The sequence below is a fragment of the Tenebrio molitor genome, chromosome 3 (genome assembly GCF_963966145.1).
Source record: "Tenebrio molitor chromosome 3, icTenMoli1.1, whole genome shotgun sequence".
Taxonomy (NCBI): Eukaryota; Metazoa; Arthropoda; class Insecta; order Coleoptera; family Tenebrionidae; genus Tenebrio; species Tenebrio molitor.
The window spans coordinates 27,218,146-27,235,346 of record NC_091048.1 but is presented as its reverse complement, the minus strand read 5'-3'; positions in this window follow the sequence as shown (position 1 = coordinate 27,235,346).

Genomic DNA, 17,201 nt, shown 5'->3' with positions numbered 1-17,201 from the left:
CCCCCCCTTGCAAGATGGTCCAACAATTTTTACTAAAACTACACCTAAAGATACACTCTAACTTTTGGTAAAAACTGCATCAAAGTATCTTCAGCAGTTATTGAGTTATAAGTGTCCAAGTGATGCATACATAACAATAATTTTGCGTTTTAAAGTATGTTGAGGTGTAATTTTTTTAGATTTTAATAATCACCGTAGAACACTCAGTAAATGTCAATTCAATTCGGGTTTTTGGATAAGTTATAAGTGATACGTGTAGAGATAAAAATAATTGAGATAACAATCTTGAAAGATTGAGATGTGATTCTTATGAAATTCATCATATCTAACAAATCTTAAGTGAGCGATTACTGACGTGCTCTTGAAATCGTAAGAAATGTTTTCTAAAGCTTTTTGGAATTTTCGAAAAATGCAAACAACCCAAATTAAAAAATTCCATTTTCTCCCACATCTTTACTTTTTCCTGCAAACGTGACGGTTAAGGTGGGCGTCCACTAGCCCACATTGTGCACACTTAATCACAATGCACACATTGCTACGACTGACTGAGTTTTTCCTATTCTTCAAACCTCTATCAATATTGAAGAACAAAAAGAAGAAAAAACTACCACCGATATCTTTGTCCGTAGCAAACTAACCATTTTCTTGTATAGTTGTCGTTGAAAAAATTGTAGGTACATTTGCCAACGCATGTGGGTTATAAAATAGAAGCAGAAATAGTCTAAGTGATTGAGCTGCATTATCTCCACCACTGGACAACCCACGTGTTACCGTTACGTCATCGTATTTACGCGATGCAGCAAACGCACCTGCATCAACCACGGCGCAGATGCGTACGATGCAGACCAGTGAGCGCCAACCCTTACTGCGAGATAGAAGTAGAGATGTTGGAAAAGCGAATTTTTGAATCCACCGTGTGAAAATAGAAATGTCAATGTTTCCCATGTTTGTTTTGATGGTTTGGATGAAGTGGGAATGTCTTTGGGTCGGCATGTTCTTTGGAGTATAACACCAAACCCACAATTTCTGCAACATCGTGGACTGCACCGGAGAACCGTTTATTTCATGGTTCTTCTAATAACCGGCATTAATTTAAAATAGTTATTTAGTAAAGCGGAACTTTTCACAAACAGAAACAAGGACACGCTACTAATTTATTATTTAGAAATTCAACTTGCATAACAATTTTCTTTTACGCCTTTAATGTGTATGAAACGGAGTGAATTATATGAAAAGATAAAGAAGTTGAAATGTGCATATACCCATGTGCAAAGTTTTAATTATTCTAAACACATAATCGCATTATCTTCAGCACGCAACCGAAAAGAACAACTAGGTTCTTTATAAATTGTTTTTTCCTCCGAGTCCCACTCTGCACTCGTTTTAATCATGCGACGGGCTCCGGGGGGCGAAAATTCGCCCGGATCCAATTAGGAGGCGGACGATAAATCACGGAGGATTTGCATGAGTGCGGAAAACCGGTGCAGTTGACCCTTTTCCGAAGAGATTTTTCCAGACGAGGACCTTCGAGTGTCTTTGGCCACATACGAGCTGCGACAACCGTAGATTATATAACCAACACATAACAACAACTTAATTACCATTTTATGTTATTATAGAGCCATTACTTGTCAGAAGATTTTATAAAGCCGCGCCACGCGCTTACTTTATATCTCTTGTTGTTCCTAAATGCAGATCTCTTGTCTCGTGTCGTAACGTTTGCAAAAACCGACACTAAAAACTGATGCAATTTATTTCTCTCGCGCTGAGTGCTGCACCGACCGCACAAAAAATCGGGCCACTCTGTATCAAGGTCTGGACGGAGATGGGCGAAGTTTGACAGTTTGAAAATAAACTAAATTTGCGCGAAAGGGCAGACGGACATTTTTCTTTTGACCAAACTAGTCGTTGGTATAGTGCGTTTCACGAGTTAAGGTTGGTACAAAACAAGACATTGTTACCAAAATGTAAACAAACAGAGAAAGCTGACAAATGAAACTGAATTTAGTGATGTTGCACAGCGTTACCAACTACGCTGTCTTTCCTCATTTCGAAATGTGTAGTTCAATTTAGGTCTGTCAGGTTGGTATAACTTTGACGTCATTAGTGATGTGACTGCCTCAACTCGTGAAACACACTATAGGTTTTGAAAGGATTATCTGGCGAGCAAATTTATGCAAACGTGTTGAATAAATTGAAGGATCAATGTCCTTCAGAGAATACTATAAAAATTGGGTTGTTGGTTTTGGAAGGAGAGGAACGAGGTCAAAGGTGAACATCGTATCGGAAAACTTATTTCACCACTTCAGGAAATATCGATGGTATAGAATGATTTTGGAGGATTAAAGAGTGGGATTAAAGGGTACAAAAGACACTTTGGACGCCATGATTTGGATATGAAAAAAATAAATATATCTACGATGGGAATCTACAAAGAAAAATATTCAATTAGGCTTTAAATTGAGAGACAATCCTCCACGCTCGCCGGATTTAGCACCCTTGGATCATCACTTACATCCAAAATTGAAAAAATATGTATTTCCTAGTTTTCTTTGAATAAAATCTTTGTGGATGTTTTGTAGATCACACAACATACATTTTTTTTAACACTGACGAGTGTTCAAAAAATTTGTGCGCAAGCAGGCCGAGCTTTCCACTTTTTCACAAATGCAGATTGTCTTTATTGTAAATTAATTAAATAATAAATTCAAAGTAAAGCTCTCATTGGTTAATTTTGATTCACACCGCTGTTTGTTTGCTTAATAATGACATCCATGGTTTGATAGCTGATGAAGCTACGTCATACGTTAACAGAAACAAAAGCAAGCAATAGATCACTTGACAATAATTTTTTTAACGCTGTTTTCTTTATGAATCCACTGAATGTGTGCATTTAGAATTGAATTAAAAATTTGTGCTGAGATAAGTAACGGGTGTTCAAATGAAAAGTTCTTCAAGTTGACTATGACTTTTTGATGAAAGAAGATTTTCTATGGTTTTGTATTCAATGTTACCAAACATGTAGCCAGAGACATGTCCTGCTCCGATTATAAACCTTTGTAATAACTTGCCACTCACATTACATATAAAATAAATTTAGTCAAAAATGTCACTTCTTAACGTGGTTCTAACCTAACTTTTGTCATTGATCTTCTGTTCTGAGACATACTTCACAATGTTGAGAAAAATTCAAAGGCTACTTGATGAACTTTTCAATTGAACACTCGTTATAGTTACGCCACTTGATAACATTTTTTCGAACACACGTTGCCTCCATGAAATACGTCACATTGGTGTCTTTCCTCCATTTGAAAGGTTATTTTGGTTATTTCGCCAACACAGATTCGCCGTCTTCCCCTGAATATTTCAAAGTTTTTTCAAAAAAAATTCCTGTTCGTGTGTCGTAATCTCGTCATCTCTTCCTGGTTGAAACCAGACCGCATCCATGCTCTCTGAGAAAGATCAAGGCTCGCGTTTCCTGTATCGGCATGCTAATTAATCGCATTATCGAAGAATTGGGTGAGTTTCCTCAAGAAAATCCAATTGTTAACAACATCTCTAATGGTGTGATGATGACATAATTGGCCGTAATTAAATCAGGAAATTTCCAACTGAATTTTATATATTTCATTGTTAACACAATAATTGCCGTTAATTAGCCAACACGAAGGCAACGGGGCCTGCATCGAGAACGGAAAAAAATGTTTTTATTTGACGTACGCCGATTATAAGAGGATTAGAAGGAGAGGGCCCTAAGGTCGGCGTAATTTGCATGTTATGACCAATTTTGCAGCACTTGATTATACGTTTCGTAATGGCAAGTGGTTGCATTTTGTGTGATGGCTAGTTTGTTACTCGGGGCAGCGTCCCGCCATTTTGAGTGTGCACCTGCTGGGGCTTTTTGTTCTTGTTTCTTATTCCGACGAGAAGACTGCGGGACACATGTTTGGTATCCGACATATTCGCGCTTTTTACCGACACGCCGGACTAGAGGTCAATCATTGTTAATGAACCTGCCAGGGGCGAACAACTCTAATTTACGCCCTTACGGGCTCACCCTCAACATAAACGAACACAGATAACACCACAATCGAGTGTGACACCGATTCGGTGTTCTGACGCACAAATAATACAGTCTTGATGACTTTTGGAAAACTTTTTGGCACATTTTCGAAAAAGAAGTTGCCACAAATTAAGATTTGAGGAAACGTGGCACATACATTAATTAGGAATACATATACTCGTATTGCTTTCTGAATAAATAAGTTATGGATAAACTTAAAAAATATGTAGTTCTTTTTAGTTTTTTGAAAATTTTGACATATTTTTCAAAATTAATTTGACAAAAGTTGACCAAGAAATTAAGTATGTGCAAGTGAAGATTATATTTTGAACAATACCTTTTACGTAAACTTGAAAAAACAAACATTAGAAAATTTTGATGCATTTTTCAAAAAACAAAAATGAAAATCTTGTCATACACAAAAATCATTTTGATTTTTGTTGGCTGACGAACCAAAATTTAAAAAAAATGTTGCGGAGCTTCACATTGGCTTTGTTATCGAATAAAACGAAAAATTAAAAAAATAGTTTTTGGTTTTTGAAAATTTTAAATTATTTTTCAACACTAATTTGATAAAAGATTCCATAGAAAACAAACATGCCCAAGTAAAGATTAACTTCTGAACTAAATACCTTCAGGTTAAATTGAAAAAATGAACATTTTCGAAAATTTTGATGCATTTTTCAAAAAACAAAAATGAAAATCTTGTTGCAGACAAAAATCATCTACCTTTTGTTCTTGAGCGACGATCCAAAACAAAACAAAAAAGTGTTGGAAAGCTTCACATTCACTTTGTTTTTGAATAAAAGGAGACCTCCCTGTAGCTAATGAATGCGAATCGAACTTTTATAGTATTGATAAAACAAACACAGATAAAATCATAATCCAGTGACACCCTTTTGGCCTTCCGACGCAGAAAAAATACAGTTTTGACAAGTTTTGGGAATTTTTTGGCGCATTTTTCCAAGAAAAGTTGCCAAAAGTTAAAATTTAAGTGAACGTGGAACATTCTCGTACATTAATGAGGGATCTATTCCTTTGTGAATAAATAAGTTTTGGAAAATACATACTTTTTTAGTTTATTGAAAATTTTTGACTTATTTTTCAAAATTAATTTGACAAAAGTTTGCCTAGAAATCAAATATGAGCAAGTGAAGATTATATTCTGAACAATACCTTTACGTAAAATTGAAAAAATGGGCATTTTGGAAAATTTTGACCCATTTTTCAAAAAACAAAAGTCAAAATCTTGTAGACAAAAACATTTTCATTGCTGATGGGCGACGATCCAAAATCAAACAAAAAGCTGTTGTAAAGCTACAAATTTGCTTTGTTTTCGAATAAAAGGAGAAATTTGGAAAACAGTTTTTCTTTGGTTTTAGAAAATTTTTAACTTATTTTTCAAAACTAATTTGACAAAAGTTTGCAGAAAACAAATATACGCAAATGAAGATTATCTTCTGAACTAATATGTACCTACCCTTAAGTTAAATTGAAAAAATGAATATTTTGGCATATTTTGACGCATTTTTCAAAAAATTAAAACCTTGTCATAGACAAAAATAATTTGGACTACTCTTGAGCATCGGTCCAAAATCAACGAAAGAAGTATTGGGAACTCCACACTTGCTTAGTTTTTGAATAAAAGGAAACCACCCTGTAACCTGGCAGGAATCGATAGATGCGTCATCTTGATTACTGATTGATTGATTACTGTTAGGCCACGATCCAAAATCAAACAAACAGGTGTTGGAAACCCCCATGCTCGCTTAGTTTTTGAATAAAAGAGAGCCACCCCGTATCCTGACACGCACTGACGACTGCACCTCGAACATTTACGATGTTGATACAAATGAGGGGTAATTTCGGCGTCCCTTCCCCCAACCCCTCCAATTGAATCATCATAATCCCCTTGATTATGTTGCGCTATCGACGTTCCAATCTTTGAATGCAATTTTTATTTCAAGGCTGTGGGAAAAGAACCGGCGATAACTTGGGGAAAATGCACGCAACGAAGTGTGTGCAGAATTGAAAATTTCAAAGTCGAGAAGTTCAAAACAAGCCAACGCTAATTTATTGCATTCGATATGCATCTCTGAGAAATTATGATTATAATTTTTGTTCGGGTTCGTGTCCGGACGCCATATTCTTCGTCGACTTGTTCTTCACATAACCTCGAAACCTGACTACGCCAAGAACTCTCAACAGCGCCACCAACTGGCCGAAGAACTTCACTTCTCAATATTGCACTGTTTTTTGACATTCATCCTGCACCTCAACATTTTTAACATCTCATCTCATCATCTAGTCGCAGACCTACATAAGTTTAACTGGTAATCGTGGAGATTTGCCGCCTCTTCTGTATTTGTAAATTTGACATTTGACAGCTCACAATTGTAATTTTTCAAAGTGTTAACCGAAGTCTTGTGTGTTAGTTAAGGAAACAAGAGAGGATTTGTCAAGACTATCTCTTGCAGGACAGTGGTTGCTGTAGCTTGTTGTAAAGATTTCGTTTCGTTTCTCATCGGTACAGTCAGAAACTCAGAAATTTACATAACCAAAATTATTGACAGATGTTTCGGTTGATGTTGTCACATGTCAAGAGGTCAAACGGCATTAACGTCTCATTTTGCGTCCAATCAGCTTCGAACACGTCCGCAGAGCACCTAACCTCGTTGCGGCGCCCGTCCGTCCGGCAGAGGTCGCCGGCGATGCGTGTCACGTGTCCGCCGGCAACAATTTCGGTAAAGACGAAGAAGTTGCGAGGCTGAAAGGCGACGTTCGCTGTCACTGACCTAGCCGAAGAACCATTACGTGCTGTTCAACTGTTTTTATTTCGATTGCACCCGTTGATTTCCGACCTGCCTCAACCGGCTGCCTCGAAAGTGGCACATGCGTGAAAATCCAATGCATATGCGAATGCTCATAATTGGTGTTTTATTTTAATATGGCTACTTCATTATATCGAAGACACGGTCTGTTGGCCGGCGAAGGCTCTCTCCGGTTCTAACGCGTGTGTACGAAATGCGATTATTAATGCTCGGAACCGGACACCGGTCTGCCCCTGCTGGACTCACCTCGGCCGGAGATATTCGAAGACCGTTTCGAAAAAACAAGTCGCAGATAATGCGTGGATGCTTTGGATAAATTATGGGAAACGAGCGATGGACTCACGCTCAATTACTTTCTAGAAACGCTCTTTTGCCAACGACAGGAAAAAATGTCAGGCGACGATCTGGTCGGAGCCGGCGGTTTCGAAATGTCAACTCTATCACAACTGTCAAATTTTGACGGTCGCGTCTGGGGTGCGTTCCGAAATGGTGGAGCGCAGGTAAGGAGGGCGGTCGTGTAATTATTTAGATTAAAGATACCGTTTGTAAAACTGTGCTCGGCTGGGCTTCGAAATTATTGTTCATTTCATGATTATTAAAGATTATCAACGGTTAATTACTTGTTTTCTATGTAAACAACGTATTCGAGGAGAAGCAGGTCAAGAAAAAAAATTATAAATTGTTGTGTCCATAAAGGGGACAGCGTCCAGTGAAAATGAGAAAAAATAAAATGTTGCAAGTAGAAATTTTAAATTGATGCTTTACAATAAATTGGCCTGGTTAAACATTAAAGGTGGCGTGGGTGTGTCTCAACAATTTTGTTTGCAGTGGTTGGAATCGTTTTTGGTAGGGGGTTGGTTGAAAATACGAAAAGAGGGAAAAAGTGCGCTGACGTGAATAGTACAGGGTTATTCCAAATGATTGTAGTCTAAGCAGGCCATGCCCATGTTATGAAATGTTTGCCGCTTTCATGTGAACTGTTAATTTTTGTCGCTGTCACTGTCATTTTTTAGATGAAAAGTGCGGCGATGAGGATTTTATTTATTATTTTTCAATTAACGATTGATTCCAAAATTTAACTCCTGCGAGTGAACGGTGTGTACTCACTTATTCACATCATTTTGATGTTTTTTATACGGAGCGGCAACCATAAATTTTACATTCAGTTTTTACGCCTACTTGGACTACAATCATTTAGATTTAGAATAACCCTGTATTTCAAAAAAGTAAAAATATCAGTTGGTACAGTAGGGTTGCCAATTGCAAGAAAAAAAAACAGACAGAAGAACAGGCGCTCTTTGAGTACGTTCCAAAAGTCGAGATTTATTTATAGTACCCAAAGTCGTTAGGCTATTAACAATCCTTTTGAAAACTACTGGCTTTAACTACTGTTGAAGATCGTTTGAGTCAAGTGGACTGTTTCGGAAAGGGATCATAAAAAAAACTATTGTGGTCAAAATAAGGAAAGAAATTTGAAGCAGAAGTGTTATTTACCAACGAGTGCAAATTCGAAGGTTTTGAGTCTAAGCTCAGTGATTGTTTGACATGGTTTTGAGTAAAATATGATCCTTCATAGATTGTTTCTGATCTTGAAGGATGTATCTAATAAAATTTAATTAAACATAAATAAAAGAATATTGGTTCTAATAAACACAGTTTTCTCTCTTATCAGGGTTTAGTTGCTTTGTTTCTTGTTTCCTAAGCAGTAATATAGTTATTTGCATGACAAGGGAGGAGAGTGTATCATTTCGTTGCACGGAGGAGTGTAATACCCGAAGCGTAGCCGAGGGCGGTAATCACCCAAGGGAGGAAATGACACTTTACTACAGAGATATGCATATAGCATTTTGTGCAACATTCTTTTTATTTTTTAGGAACAACATCTTCACATTTAAAGAAACCTCTCCAATATTAGGGGATCAGAGTAAGCACACTTGTCATTATCAATAGGTATTGTGTTTTATAAACAATTTATTTTATCTTCGATTGTTCGCTCAGTTGTGTCTCGTATTTACGAATTTTTGAAGAATGGATTTCGGTAGTTGTTTTGAGGAAGTCGTTCTTCAGGATATCTTCCAAGATATCTGTAGCGACATGACTGGATTTACTGTTTAAAAAAATGGAGAATCATAAAATATGTAGTATCAGTTATTCAAAAATTGAATGAAATGTTAAAAATTATGGAAATCTTCTTTTTGGTTTATTTTTCAAACAAGTCGGAAAAAGTTAAAAAAATAAAAATGTTAAGGACAACGCTGATGATGAGACATAATGGCTATGTGGAAATGAGTTTTATTAAATAAATTGTTATTTTTTGACAAATCTTGTACAAATTACATACCTTTTCGAATATTATGTTTTGACAAATGTTCGAGAAGTGTCAACTTGAGGTTTTTACTTTTCTCTTCCCAAAGAAAAAAAAAATCTACACTAAAGCTTTCTTTGAGCGAGTAAAGAGCGTTCAAAAAATTCGTGGCCAAAACCTACTTGCATTTATTTCCGTAGCTTCATCAGCTGTTCAACCATAGATGTCAAATGTCTCTTGCAAAAATCAGTTCAATTTAGAACCCACCAAGGAGAGTTTTTCTTATTTTGAAATGATGATAAAATTGCGGTTATGTGTTGAAAAAAATGTCAACACGTCTCAACTAAAAAACCCCTTGTTTTAAAAATAATCTTTCGGGGAAACAAAAACCTATAAAACATTTTCATAGCAGCAAGTGTTAGTAGGTATCGGGTGTTCATTTAAATTTCTCCTCAAGTTGGCATTGAAGATCGATTGTGAACGCACCACGGATTACAGATAACGGATCAGCTGCTTAAATCTAATCTCACTTTTTGTGTTGTTTGTGTTTCTACTCTGCAGACTGACGAGTGGTGCGTTCACAATCGACTCTTCAACGCCGACTTTGAAAACAAATTTAAATGAACACCCGATACCTTTGCATCTCAATCAGGTTAAAACTTTAAAAACCAATAATTTGCAAAATTACATCGCAGCTGTTCGTCTCCGACCTTCGTTCTTCCCTCTTTCAAATCTGCAACCAATTTTTTTGGTAGCGTGGGAAGGACATTGATCCTTCAACATATTCAACTTAAAAATAGATACTTTATTACCGAGCAACAATCAGTTTTATCAAAAATATAATGTTTGTTTGTCATATTTTCTTCACAAATGCACAACAAGGTTCTGATTTCAAAAATCACGCTCGTTCTAACATTGTAACCGCATTTCCTTCTGACCATGAAAAACGTTCTAGGATCTAGGTTAACTAGATATGAACATTATGTTAAAGTCCAAGTTATTGAATAATTTTTAATCACCTACAAAATTACACTCGTTAAAAATTATTATTTTTATACGATAGGTATATTAAAATTTAAAACACCTGTAGTAGTGCAAAAAAACAGAAAGAGCGTTGTTTTAGGTAAAATAATGTCTACATAAAATAGACGATAGGTTTGGTGTTTATCATGAAAAAATAAAATTGTTTTCAGAGTGAGATTGATTAAAATCGATACGTTAAATAAAAATTGCGGAGAACCAGTTTGGTGTTTGTTGTTAGGATCCGAAAAAATTGTTTGTAGAGTGTTTGGCCTTAATTTAAAAATAAATTAACGAACGGTGACTTACAATTAAGTTAATAATTTCAATTAAACTTGATAATTATGTTGAAAACAGAGTAATAATGTAGAGCGTAACTTGGCGTGAAAAACGCTTAAGAATTAGTGAAAATGTCTAGTGCTACTTAGTTCGACTTGATTATTAAATGACTTTTAATCGCGACATGGAAATACATACATATATTTTTTCAAATTAATTAGACCCACTGAACATCACAATTTAATTATTTATGAAGAGAAAAAACGCGCCGTCGTTTGCCATCCCCGTCGAATAAATAAATCGACCTGACGACGGTGTCGAGACGAAACGTAGTGCGGCGTGAAAACAAAATTGCAAATTGCATTTTTGGGGAAGTGAAGCTATTTCCCGTCGTGCACCACTTCGCACAAATCCGGCAGCCAGTGGTGTAACCTTGATGTGAAAAAAGGGCGCCGAAACAAACAACAAATTCGACGTGGAGGAAAACTCGCCGTTTCGACGTTTTTCCGTGATTTTCCTTGCCGGACGTCGCGTGACCACGAATTTCCGAATCGATTTGCATTAAAATTTCGCCACGCGCTCCGCCGTCACGCCAGCATTTTCGGCAAAACGGCCGCCCCCAGCCGCCCCAAAAACCCCACGTCAATTCTGGATTCCAGTCACAGGCGGCCGGTCGCGGTTCAATTGTTTCACGGCACCGCGTCCCGCGCCGCCCGTCCCTCTTCTTCTTCTTTCGAAACCCCGCTCGCGTGCATTCCCCCCTTTTGCGAGCACCGAATAGTTGGCCTTGAACGAGTGCATTGCTTTGAGAAGTTCCTTTTTGTTTTTGGACGGCGTTTGGCAACGGTCAACAGCCCTGCCAAGGTTGCAACTAACCTATCATAATCTAAACTCGCATAACCCCATCCGAAATGCAGGGACGGCGTCGGCCCCCGAATCGCGCCAGCCGGGCCCGGGGGGGCGCCGCGGAAACACGAAAAATTTGACAGCGGACTAACGTCACTTGTCATCCGGTGACGGGCGCTTCCGCGGCCTGCTGTGGCGCGTTTTAAAGCGCTAATGGTGCGAAATTCCCCACGAGTGTGCTGTACGCGCTGATTTTATCGGATAAATATTACAAATTGGACGGGATCGATAATGTAATCATCTTGTTTAATATTTAAAGCGTTTGTTAATAAAATTAGCTGTAAGAAGTCGCAGTTAATAAATGCACAAATATTGATTTGTCCTACTAAAATATAGTCAGAGCTTCCACTCGACTGCAATTTGATCTTTAATATTTAATGAGCCACAATATTTAAGTAGACTCATGATTTTGCTCGTAGATTTTTTTCCAAAAAAGAAATACTTCATCGATAATCGCTTGTGGAAAAAGTTTGATTTCAAATAACAACTCGCTCGATTTTCGTTCAGATGAATTTAATTGTTCTCCAAATTAACGCAACTTAATATGTACTAGTTTCCCAACTGTATTAAACTGTGGTCTGTGGTCTTTGACGTTTATTCACCGCCAACTATTATTTCTAAATTGCATTATCTTTTTAAACATCACGGCTGCTAATCAATATCGTGAAGTTAGCTCTTGACAGTTTTCTTTCATCCACGCTACAACTTAAAGTAAAAAAAATACATACATATTTAAAACATCTTTATGTAATATCCTATTACATATTTTAAATATTTCAAGTGTCATTCTCTTATTTATAAAAAAAATGAGTACTTTATTAAATCATTTGGAAAGTTTGCTGTTATTTACTATGCGTAAATAAATAATTAAAATTATTTATTGTATTATTTACGAAATTTAAGCATAATTCTATCATTTTACATTATTTTAGTTGCCCGATTGTATTAAACTGTGACACCATTTTTCTGTAAATTCGCTGTCCGCCATCTTTGATTTCCAACTTTCATATTCTTAATCTCGTCATCTTCGAAATCGTCCAATTCTGTTATCCCAGCCCACTCGTCCTTTAATCTGTATTCATGATTCTTCCACAATTTCATTCCTGTCACAGCCCTCTCAACTCACTCGTGCGCCATATTTCCCTACCCCAAAACATTGTCCACCTGTGTCAAACCGAGCGACCCTATTAGAATAAACAAAATCCGTCACTCGACGCAAAACGTACGAACAATCACCCCATTATGCGACACCGGCAATTTCGAATCAAAAATCGAGTGGTTTCCATGCACTCGTGTCTCTTGATTTGTAGTTGTCCCGACTGCATTAAACTGTGGCACTTATGCGTCCATAAATTCGGCGTTGATTCGCCGCCGCTTTCATCTCCCGATTGCCGCTGTCGCCGCCTCCGATGCGGGGCCAAAAAATTCGGAGTCCTGTCCGTGTCGTGCACTTGCTTGGCATGCATATTCGGCCTGATACGTGGTCCTTAACCTACCACAACGCGCTTTCGATTGTTCGTCTGGGTGTATTTTTACGCCAACTGGTTTCGGCCGTGGGTTTTGCCGAATTATGTTGTGGAAGGTCTATAAATACTATGGTAATGAATGAGAGCGTTGCGTGCGTGGTTTTTAAACGTCGTCGACTTTGAAAGTTTGTTGTTTGTTGTTTTTTTTTTCGGGGGACCGCGTCGGATTAGCGTTCGCGTTTTGGACTGGCGGCGGCGGCGACGAAGGATGAGGTAAAAAATGCACTTTGTGCATTATTGGATTAAAACGTCGATGATGGCGAAGAGGAAAGATAGTGCGCGTCGAAACGGGGGATACAATAATGTCATTCATGGGAAGACTACAAAAACATTGTCAAACATATTATGAATGAGAGGAAGACACAATGCCTGTCTGGAATTATAAATGCAATACTTAGAAATTAAATCTATTTGTTATGGCGAAAGGGACGGGACGGGCGTTACGTAAAGTGCGTAATTTTCGATCGGACTGATGGTCTCGTTATCGATTCGTTGTTTACCTTGCGCCACTTGCACGCACGGAAGTGAAAAACAAATCTACGATATTAATGTGAAAAATTCAGGACGGCTCGGGGAAAACAGGAAATGATAGGTTCGGAGCGAAGGCGGATGGGAACTTCCACGTTTGACAACGGATCTAAATCATTCCCTTCGAGGAAGATGTTTCGGGCTAAAGGTGGCTCGGAATGTGATCAGACAGCTGTCAAAATAGCAAAACTAGACTTGGAAGATAAACGCTAAGTGATCAGGCTTTAAAAAACTGCGATAAAGTCGCAAAGAATTGTTCAATTTAAATGTCAAAAATGTTAAACAAATGTGAAGAAAAATCAATCATTTTTCAAACTGTCGATAACTCGATAAACACAATAATTGCTAAACTCGTTTTCTGCAAGATTATTATTTAAATATTGGTCTACATACTTTGAGGAAATTTTGACATTTTGTAATAAAACTTCAGCCGGGATAATTTTTTATCAAAGCAGTCTCAAAGTAAAAAAAATAATTAAAAAAAAAACGCACATAAAATGGATTCACGTTGTTTTGACATAATGGGAGGCCATGTTAAAAAAATAAATCATAGCCTCCCATTATGCCATAACAACTTGAACGGTGTGAAATTAGTAGGTAAAGAAAATGTCAAAAATTCGTGAAAAATTGAATCATTTGACAACATATTTAAATTATTTCACCATTTAACAATTGAGAAACTTGTCACCAAAAGCATCAGAAACAAAAGTAATATGGTAGTGTAAATGTTATAAAATTGGAAGAGTTGTCAAAAATTGTAGAAAGTTTTGACAACATACCAAACGTACCAACTTGTTTTAAAAATTATCATCTGTCAAATTGTCATTTGATGCTTTGCTTCGCTTTTTAATGAACGTACCTGCATCTGATGTCAGCTGTCAAAATTCTTTAAGAAAACCTGACGGAATCTCTTCCAACGGGCAATTAAAAACTTGTTAAGAGTTTTCTTCTGGACACATACAACAAATTAAATAAACTTGTTTTTACACAACACTTTGTTTGTCACGTTAATGATTCGAGACACAAACAATCTGTGAGTGATCAAAACAATTTAATGTCGACTTGTAAAGTGCTTGGAAAAATCAATACATCACAGAAGCAAAAGAGAAATGTAAAAAAGTAAATCCATTCTTATTAGATGCACCTACGCAACACGTGACCGTCAATAAATCGATCAAGTCGGCGAATTATTCCGACCTAATGTGACCCCGCCATTTAATTTTTGACAATATGCCAGAAATAATCTGTCACAGCTTACTCAGTTTCTTGTGCGGTGCTCTTATAAAGTGCTGACGTTTTATTAGATTAAGCGACTGCAACAAAACTAGCGTAAAAAGGCGACAATCTGTGACGGAATCTCTGAACCGTCATTTTATTAAAGATTTACGAAAACGAAGTGGTCTAACGTAGACTCTTCAGTGTTGCCAACGTCACGATGAGCTGTAAATGTCAGTTTGTCAGTTTGTGACGTTGGCCACAGCCGAAATTCCGCTGGAACTCTAAAATAAATATGGAGAGACAAAACATGGCTTTTAGTGTTATGTTCACCTGCGATTGTTTACGCAGCCGACTGCTATTTAAAACAGTGCAAATTGACTCGATTGCTGTTTTACTTGATTCGATAAATGACAGTCGATTGGTGCGAAGGTGTTTTAAATTTGGAAAGAGCGATCCCGCGATGACCATGTTGAAGAAAAAAAGTGTCGTTTGTTTGACGTTTACGGTGATATCCGCAGGAATGCCAACTTTACCTTTGACATTAGAGCGGCGATCAGTTGCACGAGCGTAATCGTAACGAATTGGGAGTTGTGCGTCTGCGAACGTTACGTAAAACTTCAAAGCAGAACTCCGGAATAGTGCATTATGTAAAATGCAAATTAGTTGTCTTTGGTAGGTTTTATTTTTCGTCGTGTTTATGGCACGAAAACAAAATAAATAACGTAGAAACCACACATAAATTACGAAATCCCAAGTAAATGCAATATTCAAAGTCGAAAGAGAGAGGAGAATCAAGGAGATTCATGCAAGAAGACGAATGGTAGTTAATACAATGTGCAGTTGACTGGCTGAAAGGTCACAAAAATCGTAGAGTTATGTCCCGAACACAATACATTCTAAATTAAAGTGCCTCAGCACATGCAGCCAATTATCGCGATAATAACAATAAAATCCCCCACACCTGGGACGGCGGCTTCGGTCGAGCCGGAGTCCCAATTATCCTGGCTCTTCCAGGACGGTCCACCTGGACGAACGGGTGCGAGACACGTCGGTCGTCGATAGTTTCAGGCCGGGATGCGATTTCCAACCGTAACTGTTACTCCACGTCGGGATCGCGTGCAGAAAGAACTCCTCGTCATTGGTATTGAGCCAGAGTTTGGGTGCTTGTCCTATCCCAAGCTGCACTGTATAGACTAGGTCGTTAACCTGGGCCCCGTATGCATGTGTGTGTGTGTGTGTGTACACGCACTGCACGCGAGCCTTAAAACTGGCGGGAAAAATGCACGTCTTCCACCTTGTCTTCTTCAGCAGCAGCGGCCGCAGGAAGGAAGTTTATGTTTATTATTTTAATTATCGTGGTGCGACGAGCGTGTGGAAAACGATTTCAGACAGGCCGTCGACTCGGCTGGGGTTTCCTCCGGATTTTTTCCGAAGAGTTTCCTGCAATTGTTCAAGGCCCAGACGCGAGCACCAACATAAATCTCGCTTGACGTCTGAACGTTTTGACAGACGAACCTAACCTCAAATCTACATCGCCGCGCAAAATAACACAACAAATTCAGCAATTTGGTGCCTGCAGCTTTTCTAATCTGAAAGTTGGAAAATTCTTCAGATCAGGGGGAATTTTCATTTCAAAACTGTAAACACTCGTTGCAAATTTTTGACAAGTAACCATTTCTAACCTCAAATTCTGACAGCAAAATTTACGAAAGTGTACCATTAGCGAGGAAACTTCCATCTCGATTTGAAATTTGTAATTCTTTATTTTGCAATTTGTCACTCCTTCGATTTCTCCATTTCTTTTCTCGTAACTTGTAGATATCATAGTGAATGCAAAATCTATTTGAGTAACTACTTAAGAAGTGAATTTGTGTGGAAAGACCGCTTACTGTTAGTATTTCTACAAGGACCGTTGTTTAGAAATGGATAAATATAGAGGTAAATCTGGATTTCGGAAGGTAAAGAATGAAGCAGAAGAGTGAAAGAGAACGAGAAGGGTTGCGGAGCTTTGCTTGGACTAGAAGTTAGCGCGAAAGCAAGAACTTATTTTGGTGAATCATCAATATCGGAAAAAATTATCACGTTGACAATTTTAATATGACAACAGATGCAAGAAAAGGAAGAAACTCCCGAAGCATTCTTTCCAACGATTGATTTGGATGATCAAAGATTAAGTTATTGCTTCTGACACCACCAAAGCTACACAAGAAAATTGTCAAGATAATATTTCCAGGGGATTGGAGGATTCGATTTAAGAAAAGTGAAACATGGTTTTTAAATCATTGAAAAACTTGTCGTAAGGATCCAAGGAATTTTGCCAATGATGGAAGAATACCTGTCCTGAAATAATATTTGTTTTCCAAATAAATTCAACAATGGTGACCAAATTTCTAAAAATTGGAGCATTAAGAGTGGAGCACTACTGATTTGCTCTCTCTCTGGACTGCTTGGACGAACATTTGACATGTCGCGATCTCGTTCAGTTTCTTTCGGAAGAAGAATGGAAAAACAACATTTTCAGAAAA